Consider the following 26,915-nt stretch of genomic DNA (forward strand, 5'->3'; position numbering starts at 1 on the left):
CAGCACTGGAAATGGAACATCTGTGCAGTGACTTCTTGTTGATTGCTGGAACATTATCCCAGCATTAGAAGGGTCCAAGGGCAAATCACCTGGGTGGCCCTCATGCAGCATGACAATCTCTCTACACTATCATTAGTTAGTGGTCATTCAACTTCTGCTTTGGTACCTCCAGCAATGAGAAGGTGACTGCCATCTGGGGTGTCATTCAGATTGTTGACAACACCATCTTTCTTTCCTGTCTTCATGGGGGGGGGGGGGGGGAAGGAGACGGAGAAATGTTTTTCAATTATACTTCCTATGGTGGAAAAATAAAATAAAACAAGCCCCTTAGTGGGCTGGAGTCAAGAGGAACCTAAGTTCATATTTTGAAATCCCATAACATAAATGTGTGGATTTTAGTAAGTTTATTTTTCATTTTAAAAATGATTAAAATTGCATTGCCTAGTTATCTCATTTATTCTCCCTAAAAATATTTAGTGAATACATAATATGTGCCAGATACACTCCTTGATACTAAGGATGCAGGAGTAAACGAAACAGACAAAATCTCTGCCCTCATGAAGCTAACGTTCTACTGTGGGGGAGGGGTCATAAAAGAGTAAAAGAGTAAATTATATAGTATGTTATATGATAGAGCTATGGAAGCAGGGACGGAGAATAAGGAATAGTAAATTAATATGTAGGCACATATCTGAGGAGGGAGTAAACTATCAGATATTTTGAGAAAAAGTGCTTTAGGCAAGAGGACTAGCAAGCACAGAGACCCTGAGGTTGGAGGGTGCCAGATATGATCCAGGAATGATAAGAAAGCCACTGTGGCAGGAGCAGAGAATGAGGGTGAGTGAAGGTAAGACACAACAATTAAAGTAGTTGGATTCTAGATCTATTTTGAATTTAGAGCCAATTGACTTTGCTGATGGATTGAATGTGGGGAATATTAGTTATCTATTGCTTCATAACAATTTAATCCAAAACTTAGTGGGTAAAAATGACAAATATTTATTATCTCACAGTTTTTGCAGGTCAGGAATCTGCTTAACTGGGTAGTTCTGGCTCAGGATCTCTCATTAGGTTGCAGTCAGGGTGTTTTTAGGGGCCACTGTCCTCTAAAGGTTTAACTGGGGCTGAATGACCTGCTCCTAAGATGGTGCACTCACATGGCTATTGGCAGGAGGCTTCAGGTCCTTGCCACACGGGCCTCCCATGGGCTACTTGAGTGTCTTTATGACATGACCACTAACTTCTCCCAGTGTTATGAACTCAATGTGTGTGTTCCCCACCCCAAATACATATGTTGAAATCCCAACCTTCAATGTGACTGTATTCGGATGTAATCAAAGTCAAATGAAGGAATAAGGGTGGAGTGCTGATCCAATATGATTAGTGTCCCAGAGAGTGCGCTGTCTCTGTCTCTGTCTCTGTCTCTGTCTCTGTCTCTGTCTCTCTCTCTCTCTCTCTCTTTCTTTCTCTCTATACCATGTGAGAACACAGTGAAGAGGCAGCTGTCTGTAAGCCAGGAAGAGAGCTCTCACCACAAACCAAGCCTGCGAGTCTTTGATCTGGAACTTTTAGCCTCTAGCACTGTGAGAAAAAAATTTTTTGTTGTTTAAGCCACCCAGTGAATATTTTGTTATGGTAGGCTGAGCAGACTGATATACCTAGAATTAGAAAAGAGAGAGAATAAAGAGGAAGTCACAGGGCCTTTTATGACCCAGTCTTCAATGTTGCACGCCTTTACTTCCATTTTATTTTATTTACTAGAGGCAAGTAAGTAAGTGCAACTTACTGTCAATGGAATGGGAATTAGGTTCTACCTTTTGAAGGAAGGAGTAACAAAGAATTAGTGGGTATATTTAAAAACCACCACATAAGGTATAAAAGTAACAGAGGCAACAAGAATCACGCCAAGATTTCTGGACTCAGTAATTGAAGGAACTGAGTTATCATTAATGGAAACATGTGCAACGATGGATGAATAGGCATAGCAGGAGATTATTTTTGGACATGTTAAGTTTGAGTTGCCTGAACACATCCAAATGGAGATATTAAATAGATGGCTAACTATGTGAATCTGGAGTCCTATGTGTGGCTTATGCTAGAAATATAAATTTGGGAGTTGTCAGCATATAAATAGCATTTGATACCATGAAACTTAGTGGAGTGGAGAGGAGTGGAGGAGAGGGGAAGAGTGAGGAGGAGAAGGGAAGAGAGGGGGAAAGAAAAGGAGCGGGGAGGAGAGGGGAAAGGTGAAAAAACAAGAGAAGAGATAGGAGAGGAGAGATGAGGAAAGGAGAGGAAAGGGGAAGAGATGACAGAAGAGGTCTATGGCCTGAGTCTGAGATATTCCTACATTAAAGGAAAGATATATAAGGAGGAATCAGAAAAAATGTTGTCAGTGGGGTAAGAAGAAAACCCAGAAGAAGGACATTTTGGAAGCTGAGTCAAGAAACTGTTGAGCATTTTATACACCTTAATCGTTTTGCAACCCTTGATATCATTGATTATCCTTTTCTTCTTAATCCCTATCATGACATTAAACCAACTGGGCTATCCCACTTCTATTCTATTTCTTCTCTATCCTATTCACCAGTGTGTGGTGTATATGTGCTTGTATATGTATGTGCATATGTGTGGTGTGTGTTTGTGCGTGTGTGTGTGTGTGTCTGTGTCTGGGTGTGTATAGTCCTTTTTGCTTCCTGAACTGCTTCTGTGACCTTGCTATCTATCAAGCTTGAGATGTATTTTGTTACCCCAATCACACCTTAATACTGAAGCCTGACTACTCCTCTTTTAAAGAGTTTTAATGGGAATCAGAAGAATGGGATAGTAGCTGGAGGGAAAAGCGGGGCCAAGGCAGAGTTTTCATCAGATGGGAGACATACTGAATATTTGAATATTGAATTAAGGATTAATGCAGTAAAGAAAAGTGCAGAGGAGAGAGAAGTGAATATTGCTGGTTATGGTGAATATACTAAATGAGATTAGGTTAGCCTCTATTTGTTAAGTAAATCCCATATGTTAGAGATTATGTGAAATACTTTAGATATATGACCTCATTATATTCTACCTGTGGTCCTATAATGTAAAGGATTATTATACCCATGGTACAGATGCTGATTCTGAGGCAAAACAGATAACATAATGTGCCCAATGTCACCCAAGCAACAGGCACTAGAGTTGATGTTCATTTCTACCTGACCATATACCTTTAAACAGTACCTGGCTTCTTTTATCTTCTTTTATCTTTTTTTATCTTTTATGCTTTGTCTTTTTTGCTTCTCCCTTCCTAGGTAGCTATTAGAGTGCATAGAGTAAATGCTCAATGAATGTTTGCTAAATGAAATTTGCTTAAATCAAGATGACAATTTATGAAAAAAATGAGTAAAAACATTGAACTCCTTTGATTCATTCCATGAAGAATACCCTCTATTAAAGAATTTCCTCCACATTGTATCTTTCTTTTATGAAATCAAAAATTTGAGAATATTACCACTTAATTATGCTAATTTACATTAGTCTTTTTGATGTATACTTTCATACTCAACAGCCATGAAATTCAATTTTTAGGGTAAAGTTTCTAATAATTGTCATCAAACAATTATTCATCTATAATTATTGGGCATCAGGGAATCTGCTTGGTTGAATAATGTGAATAAAATTTTATACCACCTAAGGATCACCAATTTTCAAAGAAAGTAAACTCAAAGACTATCGTTAGCACTAAAACTCACTCTAATATCTTGATTTGCTGCCAATCAATGAAGTATTCATGGCTTCTTGGGTGCCTCAGGGGTGTGGTTATGAAAATGAATTGTCATCATGTGTTTCTATGAAAAAGATGTCTGACTATTTAATATTCCTAGGTTTCTGAATTCTAAATCAGTGAAGTTCTGAATCAATGTCAGAACCAAGTTTTATTAGGCAACACAGACATGAAACGAAAGCAGCCTAAGGGTACAGTTTAAAGGATACCACATGCAGTCTGAGTGGACTTAGAAACACAGAGAGTAAGAAAGTGGACCCAAAGAGCAGCAGGTTCTTCCAGAAGCAGCATTTCTGCCAAGAATGCAACGTTGGCCACCTGGGTGTGGGAAGATTTTTGTCAAGTGACGTGTCTTAGTCCACTCGGGCTGCTGTAACAAAACGCCATCGACTGGGTGGCTTCAAAACAGCAAAAGCTGGAAGTCAAGACCAGCGTGCCAGCATGGTCAGGTTCTAGTGATGCCCTTTTCCGGGCTGCAGACATCTGATTTCACTGTTTCCTTGCACGTCGGAAAGGGGCAAGAGAGCTCTCCTTTATTAGGGCACTAATCCCAGTCAGGGCTCTGCCTTCAAGACCCAATCACCTCACGAAGGCCCCATGTCCTGATGCCATCACCTTGGGAGTTAGGTTTCAACATATGAATTTTGGAGAGATACAAACATTAAGTCTATAGCAGCACATTCTCATTTGAGCTCAGCGAAGCAGTATAATTCCTATGTCTATAGTTAAGCATTTTGCCATAACGTGGTCTGCAAGCATCATCCATTCTAACAAGCCTGATAGATGCAGCAGTAAATGCATTCTGGTGAAACTTCACCCTCTGGATCTCAACCAAAGGCAACTATTCTAAGAGTCCAAGCCAAATTAGTTGAACAGCTTTTGAGTTATATATGAAAGAGGGAGTGGAGAAGAACTACATTTTTGTTTATTAAAAAAAAGTATCCAGAATTATTCATTTCTTTTTAACTATGGTTATTATAAGGTAGTAGCACACTTGATTGCATTTAATTTTTTTCACTTAGCTTTGTAAGCTCATTTTAAAGATATTTGAAATATATGCTAAGCAGTTCAATAAAGCTAATTTTTAATGATATTCAAGAGATTTTTTCCTGGGTTCCCTAGTCGATGTCAGTGCTCCTCAATGAGGAAGGAAAAATCAATTCAATTATCAAAGCACGGTTAATTGCTTTCCAGATTGGGGTGATTTAAAGAGCAGCAAAGTATTTTGTCTATACTCAGCAGTTTGGGCTAAGGACAGTCTCCTACACATTCTAGGAAGAGAAGTTTAAAATTCTGTCAGCTCACTGATTACTTTTTCCCCAGTTTTGTCCACACTTGCTCATGGCAGGAGCTCTTACAACAAAAGCTCAGCATGGGGCATTGTTTTCAGCTGGTGTTATCTGCTTCATCTTTCCAAGATGGGTATTTTTAAGCCTTGGTGCTTGGTGCTCCAACTATTTGAATATTTAACCAAAATAGTTTCTCGAACATGCATAGAACAGAGAAAGAAAGTCTTTTATTTCTCTGTTCTATGCTAAGGATTCTCCCACCTCATATATTCACTGATGGCTAAAATTCTCTTACCAGTGTCACTTGAGTTTGGTTAATTTTTGCAGCTTTAATCATGTTGGAAGCACATTCTAGAAGTCATTAATACGAAGATGAGTGAGATATGACTCCTGCTTTTAGGAAGCTTATTGTCTAGAGGGGAGTACAGACAAGATAACAAATCATTTCATTCCCAGGGATAAAATGCTGTTAGATCCCAAGAAAGACTGTCCCAGACAGGTTCCCTGGGGATCTGCTGCTGCTTCTGAGGAGTAGAGGATGACAGAAGTAGCCAGGGGATACCTCCCATATCAGAGGTAGCCATGTGAGCAAAGACAAACAGACATGAGCCAGGTTGGTGTGTGTAAGAAACCCACGGTTTGGTATTAGGAGGGTTGGAGAAGGGTGGGAGGTGAACAAAGAGGAGGTGCTTGTGATAAGCATGGAAGTTGACCCTGCAAACAATGGGAGATCACTGGAAGGTTCTAAATGGGGATGTAACATGGCAAATATATGTAGAATGTGTTTTAAATTTTAATATCCTTTTATGATTAAAAAGATAATATATGCATCGTACATAGAAAATTTGGAAATTATAGAAAAAAATAATTATGAGACAACGAACACTAACATTGTGCTGTTTTTCCTAAAAATCTTCCAGATGTATACATATATTTTATGCATATATATGTAAATTATGATCTATAGAAGATGAGAGAGCAGACTTACTGAAAAGATGTTTTGGCCAGCCCACTTTGGAAGAGGGAAGAGAATAAATACACTAAAGAAGGATGAGAAAGGAGCAGTTGAACTCTACATGAAGAGAAAAAGTCAAAAACAGAAAAACTCCTATTTGGATGCATGGTATTTACCTGGGATTCATTAGGTTGTTGTGTAATATAAATACACACCCCTCTCTTCTTTAAATTCCGTGAGTAAATTCTATGTTACTCATTTATTCATGCTTTTTTGTGTGTATATGTATATATACATATCCTCCCATCTAGAATTCTTTCTATTGACTAGATAACAGTATATATCTTTGAATAAGCTTTTGTCAGAAAGAGTAAATGAGCAATCATAACTATTATTTACTTAGCACTTACCATGTGCCACATGCTGTTCTTTATTTGTATTAACTCTATGTCTAGAGTTAATACAGATAAACTCTATATCTATCTATATTAACTCTATATGTAAATCTATACAAAAACCCTAGGAGTAATTTACTATTGTCATCTACTTTATAGAGATGTGAAAGTTATGACACCAAGAAGCCAAGTAACTTGCCAGAAACCCCACAGCTATCAAGTGGCAGAGCTGGAATTTGAGCCCAGGCCTTATGATACCAAAGTCTAAATGCTTAATCATTTAACTGTGCTATGTGATAAAACTTAGAAACCCTTGCACATCTGTGAAGACTTTTACTGTTACCATCACTTTTAAACAATACAAGTAGGTGTAATCAATTAAAATGAAAACTGAAAATGTTTCACTGAGTTTGACAGTTATAAAGTCATCAAATGCCAGAGCTATTTTCAAAGGAGCCACCAAGATTGAAACCAGATGACAGGGGTTTTAGAGTGGAAGAAAAGAGGGAAATGTGAACTAGAGTGTGCTGTAGGATCCAGGAAGTATGTTTAGATATATGTCTATCTATATCTGTCATCTATATATCCATCTATCAATCCACCTATCCATCCATCAATCCGTCTACCTACCCACTTATAGCTAGCTAGCTATATGAATATGTGTGTGTGTGTGTGTGTGTGTGTGTGTGCGTGTGTGTGAATGTAGACATAGCATGCCATATAGATGGCACCTTTCCTATCAGCAGACTAAGACAAGAAAGTTATAGAATAGATATATAAATGGAGAGAGCCTAGCATGTTTATAGGCTGAAAGCACCATACAAAAAATATAATGAAAAATGTTAATAATTAAGGAGTTAAAACCCAGGGAAACAGGAAGTAGTGGAAGAACATAAATGGAGAAGCTGGCTTTGAATAGAAAGGACCCCTCTTCCTCTGAGCCTGGTACAGATGTGCACAGGTGTGGTCTACAGCTGGGGTTGACCAGAAGCTGAAGAGCCCCTTCCTACTGCTACCTTTGTCTGTTGAGAGTGAGAGGTATAGGAGTTGAGTAGGGATTTTAGAGGAAATGGTGAACACTTAGAAAATGTTCTGAGGAGAACAGGAGATGCTATGTCATAGAATAAGAACAAGATGAGCAAGTTCTGCTGCAAGCTTAGTTGAGACTGGGCACCAGGTGTTTGGAGGGAACTTTTGTCCAGTGGTCGGAAGTTTTTATTATCATCCTGATATTATTAAATATTATTATGTGTGAGGCTTGGAACTAAGTATTCTTTAGGCAGTATTACATTTAATAACTCCATGAGGCAGGCGTTACTACCTGCATTTTAAAGGCTTAGGAAACTGAGGTATAGGGAGTTTAAAATAAACATACCTACATCCACAGTGGGACTTACCGTGTTTCCCCAAAAATAAGACTGGGTCTTATATTAATTCTTGCTCCAAAAGATGCATTAGGGCTTATGTTCAGGGGCTGTCATGCTGAAAAATCATGTCAAGGCTTATTTTCCAGTTAGGTCCTATTTTGGGGGAAACATGGTACTATTCCCCCCCAGTACCTAAATGAAGCTAAAATCCAAACTCCTTTAACTCAGAATAAATTACAGTTAACTGGATGTATTAGAAGAAATTGTGTTAGGAAACATCAGCTGAAAACAAGGCAACATGATATGCAGTAATAAGGAATCTCACAAGTCTTCTCTAATATCATGTTTCCCCGAAAATAAGACCTAGCTGGCCAATCAGCTCTAATGCATCTTTTGGAGCAAAAATTAATATAAGACCCAGTCTTATTTTACTATAATATAATACCTGGTATAATATAATATAATATAATATAATATAATATAATATAATATAATATAATACCACATCTTATATTATTTTTTGCTCCAAAAGACGCATTAGAGCTGATTGGCCGGCTAGGTCTTATTTTCGGGGAAACACGGTAAGAGCTTCAGGCTGAACTCATCTGTAAATGACTGAGTCTCACATGACAACAGGTTTTAAGCGACTGTTTACACAAGCGCCACGTAGGTATGTTTGCCAAGACCTTACCCAGTGTGGCCTCAACATACCTTATGCTGCTGTTCTGCTCATCACCCTGTTTTAGCCAAAACACTGTGAAACACCAACAGCTAAGGGTCCAATTTAAGAAGACAAGTATTTGTCACATTTAGAACTGATTTTTGGTCACTCATCGGGCCATTTGGCCATCTGGACAAGGTAATTAAGAGATTGTCTAACTAATCTTGTTGCTTCTGCAGTACCCATGACTCATTTTTATTTTAGCATCGATCATATTTTCCTATAATTGTTGATTTGCATATAGTTCTCCTCAGTGCATCAAGGATAGAGTATTTATGATTATATCTATGGGACCTATTAGCATATCTGCTAAATAATAGGTGATTTGTATATGTTTTAAAAAGAAATGAATAATGGAATGAATGAATAAACTAATGCTAGATTTTATCTGAACCAAATGTGATTGCATGGGTGACTATCAAAATAAATTTATGACTACTCTAAGTTAATGGGATATTTTAAAATGCAGTATATTGTATAAAGTAGCTTCAAATTTAATGTTGATGAAGAGGTACCAAGTAAATGCTCTGATGGGCTTGCAATGAAAGAAGAGTTAGTTCTTTATCCCAACAATTGAGGTGCTCCAAGGTTTGAGCTCAAATCACCATTCTTATGCTTGTTCTCTATATTTCCCTTAAAATATCCATCACTCCAAAAAGTAACTATTCACTGATCCTTGTTTAAACCCCTACTTATTCATATTCTTCTCATCACTTGGATCAAACTTCCTTCCTATATTTGTAACTTAAAATTTCCCCAAGCTCCAAGCTCAGCCCCCACCTCTTTAAAGCCTTGTAGCCTTGTTGTGGTTGGAAGAAATATCTCCTTTTTCTGTACACACATCATCCTTTTCCACTTATTTCAGTTAGAAATCTCATTATGATGTGGACGAAGCATGGGTCAGTATTAATCTTGGCTCAATCACTGATTGATATTGTGACCTTAAAAAGTTACTTGGGCTCTCTGAGCCTCAGAATCTTCATCTGTGAAATAGAGAATAATAATACCTGCCTCTCACTGTTGCTATGAAGACTACAATACTGAATGTAAGTAAAATGCTCTTCTTCTTTCTTATAACTGTTTTTTGGGTAAACTTTTAGTCCACTACACTCAAGTTCTCTGAAGGCAGAATTACTGTTCAACGAATTTTTACAATATTCCAAACACAATACTCAAAATAATGAAAATGAATATGTAATCTGTCTGTATTCTTTTAATGTACATATATGCTGTGAAGGTAATTAGAAACAGGTTTTTTTCCTTAGTTATATTAGCTATTTTCTCCTCTAATCTTCATCCCAGTTTATTTTTTATTAAACCCCTCTATATAAACAAAGCTAGACTATGTTTAGTTAGTTATTCACTCTGGATTAGTCGTGATTTTATTTAAGAGATTTTTTATTATGTATATATCCTCCAATGCCGATACAACTAACAACTAGGTTCTTTGCTTGTAAGCAATGGCAGTTAAGTCTGCCTGGCTTTAACAAGAACAAATATATATATTAGAATCGTTGCTTATAATTTACAGAATTAGAAGAACTGAAAAATCAGGACAGAAATCTCAGTGGCCAGAAAGCAGGGACCATATCTCAAGGGCATTGCCATTGGATAACCATCTCCAACCTCCTTCCAGGAACAAATATCTTTGGTTAAGATTTTTTTTCCCGGAAAAAAGAATTTGTTTGGCTTCAATTGGATCTTGCACCCATCCAGAGGTGCAAGGGCTCATGACCGGCAGCCCCTTCTGAGCCAAATACCAGGAAAGGCAAATGGCAGGTAAAAACAGGAAACAACTCACTATTATATGATGTTCTGTTTTTGTGAGTTTTTATGAACTCCAACTGTGTTTTTTTAATTACTTCCTCCCAGTTTATGAGAATAAAAATTGGGGGAATTGTAGATTACAAAATGGACTTTATTCTGACTAATGAATAAGAAATTTTGTTAAATGTTATTTAACTAAGGAAAAGATACCCTAAAGCTCAAAACCATTCAGCACAGGTTATTAAGCAGAGATGGTCATGCACAATTAACCTCATAAATACATTATTGTTTTTCTCTGCATTTGACAATTAGATTTCTCCATGTTATCTGTGACACAGAGGTTTTGAGGCAAAGTCTATTCAGTGATAGACAAATACTAATATGTAATGCTCCCTGTAAGACTCATTCATTCATTCATTCATTCACTCAACATATGGGTTTTATGAGCACTCGCCTGGAGCCAGGGATATAAAGGTAAGCAAAACTGATATAAGATCTGTTTTCACAGAGCTTACAGACCAATGATGAAGAGAAAGTACTCATAATCATACAGGTAAACATACAGATAAGGATAATTCTATAAAGGAAAAGTAAAGTTCTTATGAGAAATATGAGTGGAAAGTTTATAGTGAGTAATCAAAGAAGGAACCCTCATACACTGTTGGTGGGAATGCAGACTGGTGCAGCCGTTATGGAAGGCAGTGTGGAGGTTCCTCAAAAAATTATGAATAGAATTGCCATATGACCCAGCAATCCCTCTCCTGGGTATCTACCCAAAAAATCTGAAAACATTTATACATAAAGACACGTGTGCTCCAAAGTTCATTGCAGCTTTGTTTACGGTGGCCAAGACATGGAAACAACCAAAATGTCCTTCGATAGATGAATGGATAAAGAAGTTGTGGTATATATACACAATGGAATACTATTTGGTGGTAAGAAAAGATGATATAGGAACATTTGTGACAACATGGATGGATCTTGAGAGTGTAATGCTGAGCGAAATAAGTCAGACAGAAAAAGCAGAGAACCATGTGATTTCACTGATATGTGGTATATAAACCAAAAACAACAAAAGAACAAGACAAACAAATGAGAAACAGAAACTCATAGACACAGACAATAGTTTAGTGGTTACCAGAGGGTAAGGGGGGTGGGGGGTGGGAGATGAGGGTAAGAGGGATTGAATATATGGTGATGGAAGGAGAACTGACTCTGGGTGATGAACACACAATGGGATTTATAGATGATGTAATACAGAATTGTACACCTGAAATCTATGTAATTTTACTAACAATTGTCACCCCAATAAATTTTAAGAATGAATTTAAAAAAAAAAGTGCATATACAGTCAAAAAAATAAATAAACAAACAAAGAAGGTGCTTCTGAATAAGTGGGAGATAACGATAGTGATAGTTGAGATGAAGATATGGATTCAAGATACATTTTAGGAAATAGATTCTACAGGACTTCAACTTCATTGAGAAAGGATGATTCTCAGGTTTCTGGAATGAGAAAATGGGGTTGTCATTAGCTGAGGTGTGATCACTGGAGTAGCAGTAAATCCTGAAGGAATTGTCAAGTGTTAAAGTTGTTAAATCTGAGATGCTATATGATATTCAAGTGGAGATGTCATGCAAGCCATAATATATATATAGGTCTGATCATAAAAGAGTCTAGAAGGAAGATATAAATTTGGATGTTGTCATTCATAGACATTAATTGAATTTATGGACAAGGGTAAGATTGCTGAAAAAGAAAAATGTGGAATGATATGAAGTGGGGACTCAGGACAGAGCACTGGGAAATTCCAACTATTACATTAGTGGAGGAAGAGAAACTCAAAGGAGAGAATGAGGAAGAATGCTAAGAACACATGTGGACAGAAGAATGTGGAATATACAAGATAAGAAAATGAGAAACACTATAAAGGATACAGATGAAGTTCTATGGAAATGTAGAGGAGAGAGATTATGTCCATCTATCTGGTTCCTATCTTAAAAAGGCTGGAAAGAGTTGCATTGTAAAACAATTACTGTTTCTGTTTCTAGCATTTCCTGGATAGGAATCAGCTCCACTGAAATATACACTTGCAATAACTTACTTTTTCAGAGCACATTGGTGGCATTGTAAATCTTGGAAAACCAAAGGATGATATAATGCCTGTGATGAGAGAGTTTCAGAAAACTCTCCTAACTCTTTTAAATACATAATTTTGGGAACCAAATTGAGTTGGGAAGCAGCTGGCAAAGTTACACTATTTTTTTTAGAAGGTGTCTTTCTTCATTGGGTTTGGATGAGGCCTTTTCTCACATCTTTTGGGTAGAAAACATAATGTGCCATTGAGTTGTCTTAATATTCAATGACTCTCAAAATGCCATGGTCCCTGTATAAAAAGGAAGATGGTTTCTATTATCCATGGCATACACATCACAGTAGAGATGGTATATGAGCTGAGATTCAAAGCATGGGTAGGCTGGAACGTACAGACATGGGAGTAAGAGAACAATAGACAAAAGGTGCCATGTGCAAACATGTACGAGTATGTGAAAGGCAGAGGATGATCACAGAGAAGAGTAAATTACTCAAAGTGGCTGGAGCATCAATAGTACGAATAAGGGTATAATAAGGAGCATGAAAATTTGTTTAGAACCTGGCCACAAACAACATTAAATGCCACACCAAGGGTTTCGTCACTGGAAAGCAATAGAGGAAAGGATAGTCTTTGGGGAGGAGCAGTTTTTAAATTAATCTATATTTTACTTATTTCTATTGCCACCCCTTGATATGAAGAGAGAGGGAGAGACAGAGAGAGAGAGACAGAGAGAGAGAGAGAGAGAGAGAGAGAGAGAGAGAGAGAGAGAGAGAGAGAGAGAGAAAGAGAGAGACAGTTCCCCAGGCAAATTAATGTCTGGAAATAATGCTCCCAGGTCAACAACAACTGGTGATAGAGGAGGGGGAAGAACACCAGCAAAGGAGCACAACGCTAGTGGCAGAAGAAAGTCGCACGCGTGCATGAAGAATTTCACTTCCCTAATTCCCACAATAAGGCCTGTCATTTCTCAGGTCTGATAATTTGGTGCCTGTGACCTATGGACTCAGAAGACAAAGAAACAAAACTCTGTTCTTTCATTTGTTTTTACTTCACTTTTCAAAGCAGCTGTCTGCCTTTTATTACCAATCTACCTTCTGTTCCCTCCCCAAGTTCTCAGGGAATATTTTGAAGTAAAGAAATGACATGATTAACCTGAGTTATAGAAAAATTACCAAGTAGTAAACCTCTGGATGGATTGAAGGAAGAATGACTGGAAGTAAGGAAATCCATTAGGAAGCCATTACAAGAGAGCTGATGAGACATCATATAGAACTAAACTTGGGTGGGGTAAAAAAAAGGACAAACTAGAGAACGATTGTGGAAATGGAAATGAAACAAATTGCTTGCTGATTCGATATGGTAGCAAGGAAGAATAGTGAGAAGGGTGACCGATCCCAGTATGCCAGAGACTTGTGCAGTGTCAGCACTGATTGTTCCACTCCTGGGAAATCTTTCAATACTGGACTAACCAAGATGTTTGGTCATCTTTAGGAGGCAGTGATGGTGTAAAATTTCAGTTGTGGGTAACTCAGAGAATTATCGTGTCTTTAACCAAAATTGGATGCACAGGAGGAAGGAGGGCTGGAGGAGAGAGATAACCAGTTGGGGCTTTAAGCATGTTAAGTTTGAGGTTTCTGTGGGGCAGGTGGCCAGGGAACCCAACCTCACCACACTCCAGATCAGAGTTACTTACAGCTGGGGAGTTAGTCACCGGGAGGGTAGCTGAAGTTCTGATATTAGGTAAGTGTGCCAAGGGAGAAAGTTTAGGGAGAATAATAATAAGGAAAACAGTAGGTCCATTGAATGGTCCCATGTAAATGAGGAAAGAAATAGGAACTTGAGAGGGACAACAAGAAGGTAAGACTGAAGGAAAAAGAGAATAAAGAAGGAGTTTCCAGCCGACTGTTCTTCCATGTTCCAAGAATAAAACACAGAATTCAAAATATAAATTACAAAATAAGAAAAGGTCTTTGGCTTTAATGACAAAGATGTTATAGGTGACCTTGGTAGAGAATTTTAGTGATAATAAGGCCTGAAGCTATATATTAAGAGATTCAAGAGTAAATGGCCAGGGACAAAGAAGAAGCACAAATACAGACTCTCCAGGAGCTTGGTGATGATGAAATAGAGGATAATAAGCTAGTCATTTAATATTTTGACATTGCATTAACCTTTAAGACACTAGTGGACAATTTATAAGCCAGTTTTATGAGGAAAAGCATGACATGAAGTTATGAAATGTATGCCACTAGGTAGGTATGGGACTCTTGATAAACCACTAGCCCCACCACAAACCAGTCCTCCCTTAGGTCTGTAAAGCACATGGCTCATCTCAGATGATTTCTAAGGTTTCTTCCAGCTCCACTGGACCTCTTTTCTAGAATTCGAGGCTATGAATCTTCTGTGATGCACAGTGTGGTTTTGGAACTCCAGATGATTTTCCCCGATTAGCTAAGGCAGCATTGTCCAGTTGAATTCACTATGATGATGGAAATGTTCTATATCTATGCTGTCCAAAACAGTAACCACTAGCCACATGTGGCTATTCAGCACTTGACATGTGCCTAGTGCAACTCATTAACTGAATTGTAAATTTTACTTAATTTTAACTAATTTAAATTTAAATAGTCACACATGGCTAGAGGCTACGATGTTGGATAGTGCAGCTCTAAAGAATTATAATGAAATCCTCAAAAAGTTTCAAACCCAAATTAATTTACCGTAATCATATACCATGTGCTATATGTTGTTGCTAGTAAGACTCTGAAACAGACAGGCACTAGCTGCCAGAAACGTTTTACCAAATGAATGCAGGATGAAGAAAACCCTGTTGGCTGCTACTATGGTAACTGTTCTGGTAGAGAATGAATTTCACCACTGAAGCAACAATGTTTCTGAGAAGGTTAATTTCATTTTTCATTCCTACCAAAAGTAGCTCCAAATCTGCTAGAAGACAGGAGCTGGATAGAAAAGGGGTTTAGAAAGATACTGAAAATAGATCATGACATACTATATCTAGTGTGTGCCTAAATTTGTCCTAATTGGTTAACTGATTACAGTGGAATAAAAGTGGCTGAAGTTTACATAAAGCAAAGCTTATTACCTAAGTAAACCAGATTACAAATAAAACGTCCCTCTAGAAGTTTCTCCTTTGATCACCCCTATTGGCTGTAACTGTGAATAAAAATTAAGTATTAAATTTCAGAAAAATCAGCCTTTGTTTCTTTAGTAAGTCAAGGTATTAACTGAGAATGTTTTTTTTCTTGTAGAGATTCCATTCTGATCACACTATGAATAAAGGCAAAAACAAAGCTGGAATTTAATAAGATGCCACCGAGAGAGATCATCAGCACCATAGTTTTTTAACAGCAGGTATGAAAATCGAATCAGTGTTCATTGATTCATCAGTGTCGTCATTTTTCATCTGAAGGTGAGAGAACCATGTTCTTGCAGCACACCAGTTGACCAATGTTTAGAGGATGGGTGTGATTATAAAATGTTAACGAGTAACATGGTCATTGATTTTGCAGAACACTTTTGTCTCATAGCCACAAACCCTAGCCAGTCATCTCAGGACCAAAGATACCATTTGTCATAAGCAACCATAATGGATGACTCAGAACTAATATTGTCAGTATGGTGAAACATTAAAAACAAATAAGTACATGTCATAGAACAGTATAAAAGGCATTGAACTAAGAGACCTGGATTCTGGTCCTCATAATAGCACTTACTAGTTAAAAAGTAAAGCCAAGATATCTAAGCTCTCTGGACCTCGAATGGCTCATTTATAAAATGAGTACATTATTAGCTTTGCTTCCCATCCTGCAAGGCTGTGAAGCTCAAATAAATGATGACTGTCAAAGCATATGAAAAATTATAATGTCCTTTACAACTATAAACATGATTCTAAACTAATAGCAATAATGATGATGATGATGATGATTACAGTGTCCTAGGATGTCCAACTCTGCATTTTTGTCAAAGTACAAAGCCTCTTATGTACATTATATGAATGATTCTCTGAAGAAACATTCACATGGTTAAAATGACACCCCAGTCTGGAGGTTCCTCAATAAGTTAAACAGAATTATCATATGACCCATCATTTCCACTCAAAAGAATAAAAAACAAACGTTAAAACAAAAGCTTGTACGAGAATGTTCATAGCATTACTATCCACAGTAGCCAAAAGGTATCCACCTTTTGTGGCATGTAAATGAATGGAATATTATTCAGCCATAGAAAGGAATGAAGCATTAATACAGAGCTGCTGGCAGGAAGAGATAGAACCTTGAAAAGATTACGCTAAATGAAAGAAGCCAGACATAAAAAGCCACATTATATCTTTCCATTTATATGAAATGTCTAGAATTGGCAAATCCATACAGACAGGAAGCAGATTTGTGGTTACCAGGGGCTTTGGGGAGGCTGTAGTGGGAAATGACTGCTAATGGGGATGGGGGTTTCCTTAGGGTGATGAAATGTTTTGGAACCAGACAGTGGTGATGTTTATACAACATTGTGTATGTACTAAATGCCACTGGACTGTACACTTTAAAATGACTCAAATGGTAATTTTATGTGACGTGTATCATACCACTATAAAATTTTTGCTATTAAAAAAATTGAATTAAACTAAAGAAAATAAGGTTCTCCTGTCGGTTGACAGCCATTTCACATATTACTAATCTGGTAATCCAATCATTTACTCTAAGCAACCTTTAGAGGCATAACCAATGTATGAAAAGAGGACAATGAATTATCTAGACCAGTAATGGTCAGACATGAGGTAAGAGCACAGTAGTGGCTTTCAATCAGTTGTATGAAAAGGCAAGAACTACATGTAGCACCTTGGAACTGGGTACAACTTACAGTCCGTCTTACCCAAGAGAGAGTCTCCAAACTCTTTATGTAACTACCGAGGAGGGAGCACACCTAATGGGAAAGGGGTTTTGGAATCACTAATCTGTATGACTCACTATGAGATAGCTGCCGTCTAGATGGGTCCAGATGGTTATCAGATGGTTCCAGAATAATGTCAGGACAATTTCCTTAGAGCAGAGAATAACACCACCACTAAGAAAGTTATACAAATGTGAGTAATAGGCTAGTAATTTTTTCCAGGCATGTTCAAGGGTATATCAAGAGATTTAAGAATTACTCTTCCATCCTACCCATTGAAAAATTCTATAATCAGCAGGCCATGGACCTTTAATAACTTCTAGCAAAGTAATCCATGGGCCACTAAACACCCAAATAAGAGCACTTCACAAGGAAGATACAGAGTAGATGAGACCAAGGCCCCACAAGAAACTCAAAGAAATTGGAAGACGTAAACCAGGAAAAGGGAAAAGAAAATGCCAGAGGCACCAAAAGAATGACTCAAAAGTTTTGCAATTTTCTAGAGAAAATCTGCGATTTTTCTAGAGAAAATTTTCAGCATGGGCATGAATAGTTTCTTAGTGTGTGGATTTTCTCCCCTAAGCTACAACTTGCACGAAATGCTATACCATTAACACAGGTAATGTAAAAATATTTGGAAATGTCTTCCATCTTTTGAATAGTAAACCAAAGGTTTTCCCAAGAGCAAGCCAACATAATTCTTACGTACAGCTAAATTTGTACAGTTTTCAAACAGACATTAAAATTTAGAAATACATTTTATTGCCCATTCTGACTTTATATCTTTAACTTTCATATATCCTCTGTAGCTAGTTCAGGTACTTTGAGAAAGTTATACATCCTGGACCCCATGTAGACCTTCAATCAAAATGAAAATGCACGAAGGACCTGAGAGAGATGAGAATCTGCTGTGTAATCTTCTTAAAATTAAAACGCCCTGATGCAACATTTTCAATTGAAGGATACAGCATATGCAATAGGCATTTAGAACACAAATTTGGGTGAGAGATGCTTTATATTGAAATTTCCCCTTTTCTTAAAACCTTGATTTCTCTATTCATACAAAAACCAGATTTGGTGAAAACCTCAGGTCGTCCTATAGATTTAAACCTTCAGTCAGGGAAGGGAGACATCTACTGGTGGATAAAATAAAAAATTTTAAGATATATTTATAAGCACATGTATTTATACCTATATATAATACTATAAATATATGTAGTGTTTTTACATATGTAATATTTGTATCTAATAGTATATTTATGTGTGTATACATATACTCACACACATGCACACACACACACCCAAATCACATAAAACAAGTACTCAACCAAAAGCATTTTATAGATATTAAAAAGGACACAGTTAAAATCTACTTTCTCAATACATAGACCATGATCAGATGCAGTAAAACACAAAGGAAAGATACAAGCAAGCACAACTGGTTAATACAAGACAGAGAAAATACAACTCTGAAACCTCTATTGATGAATAAGATAATTGTATAGTCCATTTCTCCCTAAAAATTTCAATGTTTTTTTAGCTTACTAAATTTTGATTTTTCATGTGATTTCTTTTACTCCAACAGAGTAACTATATTATATTATTATTTTTTATTTACCTCTGGCATTCTTTTGCATCATTTATACATTTCACTTTTGTCTCAATCTATTTCAATATTACTCTGAATTTTTATTTATTTAATTTGAGACCAATAATGCTCAATGCTGTCATGTTTTAGGGTGGTATCAAAGAATGTCACTGTGCCTGCATGGGCCAGTGTCATTAGCATCTGCTGGATGATAAGTGAAGCAGAAGAATCACTTTTCAACACACCAAGCCCCTTGTCTTGCAATTTCTCTCTTTTCTAAAACGGGAGGAACAAAAAAAAAAAAAAAAAATCCTTTCCCCAATCAGCAGTAATCTCTCCAAAGGTCTTTTAATTTCAAAAGTCATAAGTGTTAATTAGCTATTATTAAGTGCCCTCTGTATAAATTAACATGATTGATGAAAAAAATTAAGGCTAATGAAAAATGTAGCAATGCATGTATTTTTAAGGGACTATATTAAAAGATGGGGGTCCCTCTGGACAGTAACTAAGGCCCTCTGTTCTGTACCCTGACTTTATTATCTCTCGCTATCTTTCCTCCCACTGCTTTTTTTTAATCATTAGGTAAAAATGCTGAATCTTTCAATTTAATTCAGTTATTTCACAATTTTATTTTTTTTAAACTTGGGACACTAAAGTGCACACCTTATTTAATAGGGTCTCGTGAGGTAAAAATATTCCTAATTTTCAACCCTCCAAATGGAAATAAAATGTCCTCTCTATTTAGAAAATGTCAAATACCTTTCCTCCCCAGAGTGGATGGGAGGTGGCGAGAGGAGAAGCCCTGCGGGGCAACCCAGCTATGGGACAGGGGCAGGACGTCCAGGGCTGATGAGGTACCACCCTCCCTCCTTTCATTTCTTTACCTCACTCTGGAGTATTTGGGACATAGTTCAAAATTAACAAAAGTTTTCCACAAAAATTAAGATGGAACTTACAAACCTATGCTTTCGATTGCAAGTTAAATAATGTAAATTCGGCACTGAAGGTTACTAGGGTTTGGGTTTCTTTTGGTTTTGTTTTTGTTTACTAAAACATGTAGCGTTGTCATAATGAGAACAATTTTGTAACTGAAGATTTGGGGCATCCAAAGACAACACTGTGACCTAATTCAAAGCAGATATTGGTGAGAATTTTCAACAAAAGGTGGTATAATAACTATATATGGTGTCAGGTGGCTACTAGACTAATCAGGGTGATCACTTCATAAGGCATATAAATGTCTAATCACTATGTTGTACACCTGAAACTAATATGGTATTGTATGTCAACTATAATCAAAAAAATAAATTTTAAATAAAGAATAAAAGGTGGTCAAAAGTCATGAAATAAAGTACTACCAAAAACTACAGAGATAAATAATTGGTCATTTAAAACTATGAACAGAGAATTTTTTCACACAGACATGAAGTAGATTTTCATTTTCTTCTACAGATAATTGAAAAGAAAAGCATGACACATACTCATGATTTTTTTTTAAGGAAGGCACAGCTCAGGGGGCCATGTGGGGATCGAACTGACAACCTTGGTATTATTAGCCCCATGCTCTAACCGAGCTAACCAGTCACCCCCATGATTTTTTTTTAATTACACTTTCATCCAAAATCAACTCTTTCCCCCAAAAGATAAAAATCCCTGTACTATATGTTTAATAAAAAAAGCAACCATTTTATGCTTGTTTCATAGCAGCATTTTGCACATTTGCCTTTGTAAAGGCATCAAAATAACTGCAAATTTAGGGCTCCAAATTTCCTGAAATGTTTCTAAGCCATCCAAAATGACTTCACAATGTCCAAAAGTGGTATATGATCATATGGAGACAGTAAGTGTAGGTTAGCTTGCCTGTATGCCATGTTAGTGGTTTGGGCAGGTATGTTTTCATCTTCTTGATCATTCTCTCTCCCTGCCTCTAAAACAATCTCTCTCTTCATAAATACTTAAGAATCCAGTGATGGTGAACACTCAACACTACTTCACATCTGATCTTTGGGGCAATGTTTACTTGGACAGGCTGCAGTTCAGGATATTGTGACTTGCATCTTTTAACTCTGTCCTGTTGCATTTTTATGTTCTCAGATGGTCACTCCTTGTTCAAAGGTGTCTGAATGTGCATCCAGGATGACGGCTGCACTTGCTGCAGAGGTGGCTGTACTATTAGCTCCCTGCCTTTTCAATGGGAGAATGTTCTGCAGCTGAGAACAACAGTGCATTTATGAGCTGCATTAACATATTGCTTATAGGGACAAAAGGAAGAAAGGAAGTTGAGTGGTGGGAGACAAAGATGGCTTCAAAATCATGTGCACAATTTTTGACTGGTCTAGTCATATCTGACAGTGCAAGGGCACTGAGTGCTAGAAGGATCTGCTGGTTTGTACCAGCTTCTTCTGCCAAATGAGGGAGCAAGAGGAGTCCCTATTTAAATGAGGAAGCTGTAAAAGAATAAATTAAAAAATGAGATTTGGAAAAACAAAGTAATTTAGTGCTCCTTCTGATTTTATATGATTTATAATGTCTGTAGATCTATAATTACGTTTTATTATGAAAACAAATAGAGCAAGATTAATGTAGAGTATACTAAATGTCTTCCTCGTTTACACAAATCCCTTTTAAAGTAGAAGCACGGCAAGATTTAGTGAGGGACACAATTCCATTTTTAAAAAGAATAAATTGGCTATATCGTGACTTGGCATTTGAATCTGAAAAATACTTTTCAGTGCTCTCAAGTATTTTCATTAACATTTTACCCCAAAGGGAGTCATAATTAAGTGATCAATGATGTCGCTCCAGTGTTATCATGAGAAAGTTAAAAAAAAAAAAAAAAAACTCTTCTAAGGCAGAAGATATATTTATGGTAAATTTCAATTAAGTATAATTTTAAATGAAATCTAGAAAAACTCAGATGTTTTAAAAGTATTTCATTCTGGTAAATTATTCTGGGAAAACATGTCATAAAAATCCCAGCTAAGTCAGGAAAAGTATGTGTCTCTTAGCACAGTTGGCTAGGGCCCAGATGCAAAGCAGAAATAATGCTTTCTTTTAAATTTTATATTTTTCAACTATACTGCATTTAAATAAACAGGTAGTTAGATCTAGTACTTCAGAGTGAGCTTACTAAGGGAGGTAACAGTTTGGCAAAAGAAACAATGTATCTTTCTATCTTACTTTTCCACACACATAAACCTTCTCTCTGCTTAGCCCAAGGTACCAATTCCTTCGGCTGGAGTGGGGTGTCACGTGGGCATGATTAGGGTTGCTATAGATGAGTGGGGTCTCCACATGCGGTCTCGGGACCAGAAGCATCAGTATCACTGGAACCCATTAGATATGAAAATTCTTAGGCCCCACCTAGCCCTACGGAAGCAGAACCTCTGAGGCTGAATTCCAGCAGTATGTGTTTCAATCAGCCTTCCAAGTGATTCCAATTTGTGTTCAAGCTTAACCATAGCTATAAGAGAATAAAAGAGGTTAGAGGAGTAAACATAGAATCGTTATTTCTTTTCTGAAATCAAAAGTAGAATTTGGCAAGACAATAGTCCTGAAAGACTAGAATGATTAAGGACGAAAGCATTTTCTAAATCCCTTTAGCTCTCATTGAACAAATCAAGGGTTAAACCAAGTGAGTAGATCATAGATTTTATTTTATTTTATTTTTTAATTAGGAAAGTCACAGATAGATAAGTTAGGGAAGTAAGAGAAAATCCTTCCCAGTGCCACCCCCAAGTGATCATGGAAAAAGAAAGACAGAAGAGAAGACAGAAGTGATATGCCCTGGTCTTGCCATCCTGGAGCTTCTGCATGGCCCTTCGAATGCTGAGGACAAAGGGGCTCTTGCTGTCCTGGGTACTGCTTGCCTCATCATAGTTAGGAAGGTAGAATTTTGTGGCCAAACAGAGGGAGGGTCTAGTTTGCATTCCCGAGTTGCCCTGGTCTCCATGTGGTATTGACAGTGGATTGAGATCCAAAGGGCTCACTCTCCATGGGACCCATTGTGGTCAAGAACAAGATGACCTTGAGCCTGAGCCTGAAGCTTAATTATCCTGAGACACAGACAGCAATCACTCGGAAGGGTCTGTGGCATCTGAGGCCCAGCGGTAGGCTGAGTTCATGGGGACGTTCCAAAGGCCCAGTCCTAACTTTAGATCATGCTTCAAAGACTACAACATATCACACACACATACACACATACACATACACACCCAGGCGGATACATTGGCTAAATAAGGAATACAAATAAAATAGAATAAATCACGTCTGAAAATCGGTAAAATATTGAAGACAATTTTGTTTATTGTTGCACAGGTCTGAGAGTTTTATTGATAGGTTGGCGATAGTAGGATAACTCATAAAATAATGAAATACATAATTCAATATATTACATATTTATTTCATAAATTTATTTTTCTTGATTTCATTTCACTGGAATCAGTAATTATGTTGTTTGATCAAGATTTTCATAATTTGGTTCTACTAATAGTACTGTCAAGTGAGATAAATTTTCCTGAATCATTCTAGTTTTTATACATTTTTCCTTTGTTTCAATGTGGAGAAATATAGCTCTGCTGAAAGAGTAGCAATAAGAATTGTCAATAAAAATTTTGAAACAATATTTGATTTTGAACAAATTCATGAATTTTATGTATGTCCAAACCTTGTAATGGAATTGCATGCAATAAAATTGTTACTAAGGAAATTATTACATTTCATCATATAAACATTATTACTTATGCTAATGATCATCACCATCTCTTTAGATTCACAGAGTTTATCTTGTTTTTCTTTCAAATTTTCAATTCATGAATATTTTTTTAATGAAGATAACTATGCTTACTCAATATGTTCAACTCTCTCTTTAGTGGAGACTATACCTTGATCTATAATGGCCAGAAAATGGGCTCTATAGAAATAATTTTGAGATTTTTTCTACATAAATCTTCATAGTTAAGCAATTTTGTTTCCTTGTTCTAATTTTATTTTTTATTGAAATGTCACAATTTTTCACATTTCACTTTTTTTTTTCAGTTCAGGCATACCATATTGTTCCAAATTTTAAAAAGTAATTGTAATCTTTTAAAGATGAAATAGCCAAAGTTCTAATAGTTCAAACCATGTAGTGTGAAAAGCATAAATTCAAAATTAATTTCATTTTCCTACAAGATCATAGTTCACTCTTTATTTGAACATTTCTCTTGAGCATCATGTGTTGTTTTGCTTAACATCGTGCAAATAAAGTGATTGTAAGATCAAAATTAACACGTTTCACCAAGATTTTTTCCTGCTTGGACATATTCAGAAAATAGTATATATGATCTATGCTTGTTCTGAAGAACATCATTGCTATGACCCAGTTGAAGTCCCCTCATCAAACATACCTGTTGTGAATACTGAACTTGCTCTTGAGTGCTCTGGGATCACAAGTTGGAGCATGAAGAGAAGCAAGAAAGTGGACACTTGTGGGAAATGGCACCTCATTACAGTCGTCTTCAATATTTTGCTGATTTTCAGACATGTGAAAGCCATGGCTCTAAACATACTTTTCAATTTTGTCATTAAAAAGGTGTACTTGTCAAAGAAAGGGAATAGAACATATTGAAGAGTACATTGGTTTGATTTATATTTATATATTTAGAGTCTTACATCACAGTATCTTGCCCAGGCCCTGAAAATATTAGAGGCAAGCTGAGCAGGCCCTGATCAAGTTTGTCACAGGTGCATACTGCAGAGTAGCCAGGGATGGGGGTACAGCAAACATACCTCAGCAGATGCCAGCCACAATGTACCAGAAATGAATACAAGGCCCAACAAACCCTTCCTCCAAAGCCAAGAGGTCATGGAGCCCCTCCTCCAAACCTCATACCGATACACCATCTTGGAGAACAGTAGAATGGACACTAAAAGGCTGAGAACTGACCCTAATTTGAGTCAGAATTCAAAAATCTTTTTAAAAATTGTTTCAGTGATTGAATAAGGCTAATAGTTAAATTGGATTTACCAAATGGGTTCCCTACCAGCACCATCATTACCAAGTGCTAGCAAGGAGTGTTGCATCAATGATGAGAAATAGAGTTAAAGTTCCTTTGCACATCCAAATGGTAGTTTGAGTAAATAAACCCTCCTACGTGTATAAATAAAGGCAGGTGGCAGGTGGTGTTACCCAATGGATACAGCCACTAAAGCAGGTCCGCTATGGTAGGAAATAGGACACGATTGCAGACACTATCGTCTGCTTTCTGTCTTCAGGCTTCACAGGACAACTTTTCTTGCTTTCAAGCACCCAGACATTTGTGCCTTTGGCCCAACATCTGTGCTGGCCTCTAACTTGACGGATGGCCAACCGCATTTGATTCGGAGACAATGATCCTCTCATTTTCCTCCACTTCGATTGGCATCTCTGCGCTCCTGTAACCCATTTACATGGGAACAAAGCATTAGCTAACGTAGCTAATTTACTGAGCTTTTAATTTGTGTTTCGTTCTTCCTACCGGAGGTATGTTTTCCTCTATCAGGTGACCTGTGTGAAGGGAGGAATAGAGGACGCTTCCCCAGATGTTCTGCATTGCTTAAGCACCCGCTCACTAAATTTTTACCCACTATTGGGGAGCCCTATTAAGTGAAATTTTCAGTTGAGCAAGATAAACTGGAAATTGATTAATTGGACTAAAGAAATAAATCTTATGAGATTTCTTGCATCTTACTGTAGAATATTGATAGAATATTCTACACTATCATCAGCATGGTAGGAGTCTCTTAAAGACTGAAAATCGTTTAAGTCTGACATGAGGAAGCGAGGCACCATTGGATAAAGGGAGTGGATGGAAAACTGAATCACAGCAGAGAAGTAATCTCATTCTCTCCGTTATGTTGCAAAACAAATGCCTCTGCAATACAGTCTCAAATAGAACTCTGAGCCTAATTTGCTCATTCAGAGGACTCCATACATAATAAGCAAATGTGTTGACATGATATTACTCTCATCTTTTTCTTTTCTTTCTTCCCTTTGCAGCCAGAAATGTTTGAAGTCTAGTTGGAGTAATAAGCAAACAAACAACTAAAAACAGTCATCTTCAATTTTAGTACAAAACACTTAAACACTGAACTTTAAACACAAAAGAAATCAAAGTGAATAAAAACAGACCATGTAGTCAGGCTGATTAATAAACAGCTTAGTGCATAATGAGGTCAGACTTGCATGAATCAAATCCTCAAGATAGTCCAGAGTGTATTCTTTCCATTATAAAATGGGCCCTTAAAACAACAACATATGTGATCATTAAAATAGCTTCTTATTATGAAAGCAGCATCCAAATGAGTTTCAGCATTTTCTTTTTCTAAAAACTTAAAACAACAATGCTGGTGTGGGGAAAGCTTGAAACTTTGATGTAGTAATAATGTTTATCTGGTTTTCTTGCAGACTTTTTTTGAGAAAGACATGTTTTAACAAACTATCACTATGTGGAGGAGCTAGATTTGGGGAAGAAAATGTGGTAGAACTAAGAAATATGGGGATTATATTGTGCTAGTGGTATGTATTAAAATCCTGAAGTGTGGAGAATCAGAAGAGATCCTAATTAAGCCTTTGAAAACTACAGTTTCTCTGGAAGGAGCAAACAATTGACGTGATTTTATAAAGGTCTTAAAAAAGTAAAATAAAAGCTGTGAGTAAATAAAAAACAGGACTGTATCTGGAAAATGGAACAATGGGAGAGGGACCAAAATAGGAAAATGCTGTCAAGAAAATCAATAAAAGCTGACTTAGGATGTTAGTGGCAGAAAGGAAGACTGAGTCTATAACAAAGGGAGTAATTATGTGGACATGAAAAGAAAAGGAGAAAAATGATAGTCCATTAAGAACAACAACAAGCTTATTTTTATAATGGAAGCATTCTTTTTATTTTGCTTGAGCCTTTTCTAATTTTAGCAGATTTTTCTAAAAATACTGTTATTACTAATCGGAACCAAAGAGTTAGCATGGAGATATTGAATGCCGCTTTATTAAAACAAGAGAAATAGCAGCTGCACCAATCAGAAATTCTAAAACAAGGAATATTAAAGAT

This window comes from Rhinolophus sinicus, chromosome 14, assembly GCF_057876585.1.
Source record: "Rhinolophus sinicus isolate RSI-liver-muscle chromosome 14, RSI-T2T, whole genome shotgun sequence".
NCBI lineage: Eukaryota > Metazoa > Chordata > Mammalia > Chiroptera > Rhinolophidae > Rhinolophus > Rhinolophus sinicus.